General features: G+C 45.2%; 1 long non-coding RNA gene across 3 annotated transcripts; it reads left to right on the top strand.

Annotated features, from left to right (window-relative positions):
* The first annotated feature begins 235 nt into the window (after window positions 1–235).
* Window positions 236–2,184, top strand: LOC148183199 (uncharacterized). Of its 3 annotated transcripts, none has more exons than XR_015773709.1 (4): window positions 236–348; window positions 690–809; window positions 910–966; window positions 1,099–2,184. It is a non-coding gene; the product is annotated as an uncharacterized LOC148183199 (long non-coding RNA). The 3 variants fall into 3 exon arrangements; XR_015773707.1 differs by having other exon boundaries at window positions 326–446; XR_015773708.1 differs by lacking the exon at window positions 236–348 and having other exon boundaries at window positions 523–809.
* Window positions 2,185–3,497: the final 1,313 nt, after the last annotated feature.

Here is a 3,497-nt window from a genome sequence, read left to right as displayed (position 1 = left end):
CAAACCCTAGGTGGAAAACTCTCAGGAATAATTACAAATGAATTAGTGAGCAGCCATCCCCAAATCAACAAAATCCATCTCCCCGCTGCTTGCATCACAGCGGCTGGAGGAGATGTTTGCCCGGCCTTGGTGGGGCAGGGTGTGGTGGCAGCTGCTGGGCTGCTGTGATGCCTGGGAATTTGGTGATTAATGGAAGTGCCAGGAACTGGGAACACGTGAGGGATGCATTCCCAGCAGCCCAGGCAGCAGCGGGGTGGCCGCAACAGCTGGGGAGTGACAAAGCATTAATTCCACACAAGCAGCTTCCAGGAGCTCTGGGCATTGCAGGAGGGATAAGGCAGCAGACAAGTTAATTAATATATCCTACTAATTTCCCTTCTCTTTGTTTTGAGGTTTTTTTTTTTAAAATAATATTGTGATCCAGTGTTTTTACAGAAATTTTCCCTGTGAGTTTCCCTTTCCCAACCCATGGTAATTATATGAATATCAGGAAGCCAGCAGCCAAAGGAGAATTACAAATTATCTCCAGTGAGAAATGGCAATAGGCAAATCCATCCTGACCAAATCTGCTCTGGGGAAGGGGCAGGGTGGGCCTTTTCTGCTGCTGTGAGATTTTGGCACGCATTTTCTGTCTGCTGTTGCAAAAACTGATGTGCTGGAGTGAGAAATAACACAGGTTATTTGTGCAGTGAAGGGTGAGTTACAAATATTGTGTGTCCTGAGAGGCAAGGGGCTGATGTGAGCTGTCCACTCTCGTGATCAAAAAGTAGTTTGGGACTAAGATGTACAAAACTGGAAAATATATACAGGTAAGGCTGCATATATAAATGTACAATAATAATAAATAAACATTTCATTCCTCAGACAGCACCTCATAGTGGCTTTTATTTCTTTTTGAATCTATTTTAGGAAAATCCTCCTCCTCTCCAGGAGCAGGAGGGGCTTGCTGAGGTGCTGCTCTCTCGGGTGAGGGTGCCACTAAGGGACCCACTTTAGGTGTCCCCACCTCTCCTCAGGGCTCAGCTGCTTGGAAGGGTCCCAGAGCCTCTTGACCTCTGTTCACCAATATTTGCTCCCTGAGGTTTGTGTTTTTCACAGCAGAACAAATCCACGGGGCTCCTGCTGTGCGGTGTCAGCGCTGGAGAGCAGCAGAACTGCCCAGAGGCACCTGCTTTCCAGGAATTTTTGGGAAAACAGCTGGAGAAGAGAGCTGCTCACGAAGGAGGCTTCTGTCTTCTGGGTCCTCTTTAGTCCTGAAGTTCTCACTGGATCGTGACAATTACAGAACACAATATTTGTGTTTGGGAAATGGGTATTCCCTGCATTATGAGTACACCTTGGGAAATATTAATAGACAGAGTAACCCACACTCCCACTTGTTTAAAATGTAAATTATCCCTGTGCTAGACAGCAATCCATTCAGCAACATTATGGCATTTTCTGGCTCAAATCTTCCTTACAGCACACTCAGGATTTTTTGCCTTCATTGATATCAAAGTACAATTGGCTTGTGAAGGCAATGGACTCCTTTTGGTTTGGGTTTTATGAATAAAAATGTTTTCCTCAGCAGCAGATTGGGTGCCAGTATTTCACAGAGTAAACCACTCTCCAAGAAAGTGACCAACTCCTGCAAAATTGACATAAATTAGTTGAATTTTTGCAAAGCCACTTCCAAGATCAGCTAAATAAGCAGAAAATCACTTGGCTTTTTGTGAGCGTGTCAGGAGCTCAGTGAAAACTGAGGTTTTGATCAATTGTGCTGTTAAATCACTTTGGATGCTGATTCAAAAGGGCATGGTGCTGAAAGCCACAGCTGGCACGAAGATGTATTCTGGATTAGGTGATGGATTGTGTTTTGGAGCTGCATTGTGCAAACTGGGCACAAAAGCTGCTCTTGACTTCATCACAATTTCATCACCTTTTCCAGCCTTACTGATCTCAATGCAAAGGAAATGGGCAGACACCAAAACTGATTTTAAAGTCTGTCCTAAAGTTCATGGATAGAACCTGGGAAATGCAATTCCTGTTTCAGGAGAAGGAGCAGACTTTCTGGAACACTGACAAATAAGTGACAAAGACTGATTGGTTTTAATGAATGGGTTTTTTTTCTTGTCCATGTGGGTTTTATTCCCATATTCCCAGTTTGTAATCACCCTGGATTTTTCAGAGTCCTGTTCTAAGAACGAGGCAAACTGGGAATGTAACTTTGAGATTTTTCCACTTCTTGGAAGCCACTGTTTAAAGATCACACTGCCCAAAGGAAATGTCAGCTCTGTCACGTTCTGATGACGAAATTCAGGTCTTGTGACATCTTGCTAAGTATGCACAGACTGCTATTGCTTCCTGGCAGCGCTCAAGGAAGTGATAGGAATATTAGAAAGCAGGCACAGGGTGGAGAGGAGGGCTCAGTTTTAATCAGAGATTTGAGAGCAGAGGTGCCAGCCTGAGCTGCACTCAGAGGTGAGGCAGAAACGTGGGCAAAGTCCGGGTTCAGGTACGAACTGCCTGAAATTTGGTCTTAACTTTGGTCAATGGCAGGCCAGGAACAGGCTTAAATGTTCCTGCTTCTATATTTCTAACACAAACTGGGCAGTTCTGTGAAGACCAACCCCAAAGACACACAAATACTCCCTTCTCACAGGTCTTTCTTGTGAGGAGAGGAACAGAAATATTCATTTTCCACTACTGGCACAACTAAAATCCTGTCTCAGAAGTAATTCTGGCAACCCAGCCGCAGCAACTTTAACTTGGGCTGGCTTAAAGTGATGGGTGCAAAGTCATTCCTTAGAGGGAAGAAGAGAAAACCCCTCAGAATTCTCCTGCTGGGTCTACCCAATGGTCAATGTAATTTAGTGTTCCATCTCTAAGGGCACTAGGAGAGGCTAATAATAATAATAATAATAATAATAATAATAATAATGTGTTTTACTATTTTAATTAAATATTTGACAGAGTTAATTTTGTTAATCATGGCACTTTGGTGCAGTACCCAAAACACAGACTCCTGATCAATGAGAATTTTATGAGGTGTCCCACTTTTCAGACTTCCACAGAACAGACAAAATTCTGGGGTTTTTTTGGAGAATGCCAAAATCATAGGGTTAAATAAAAAAAAAAAAGAAAAAAGAAAAGAAAAAGGACTAATGAATCACCAGCATTACCAGGGATGTTTGCTCTCCCAATTCCATTTGTTCCAAATCCGAGTTTCCTGTGCTGTGCTGCACTGACTTGCAGCAGGGAGCTGCAAATCCGGGGAGCAGCTGCTGAGCCCTGCAGGCCTGATCGCTGCTGGGCAGAGCAAACATCCCCTGGGTATCCCCTGGGTATCCCCTGGGCATCCCCTGGGTATCCCCTGGGCATCCCCTGGGCATCCCCTGGGCATCACCTGGGCATCCCCTGGGCATCACCTGGGCATCCCCTGGACATCCCCTGGGCATCCTCTGGGCATCCCCTGGGCATCCCCTGGGCATCCCCTGGGCATCTCCTGGGCATCCCCT

The sequence above is a fragment of the Pseudopodoces humilis genome, chromosome 13 (genome assembly GCF_049639895.1).
Source record: "Pseudopodoces humilis isolate 2021_Gansu_Grassland_sample_001 chromosome 13, ASM4963989v1, whole genome shotgun sequence".
NCBI lineage: Eukaryota > Metazoa > Chordata > Aves > Passeriformes > Paridae > Pseudopodoces > Pseudopodoces humilis.
The sequence above is the reverse complement of the archived record's forward strand: the minus strand, read 5'-3'. Positions and strand labels throughout refer to the sequence as shown.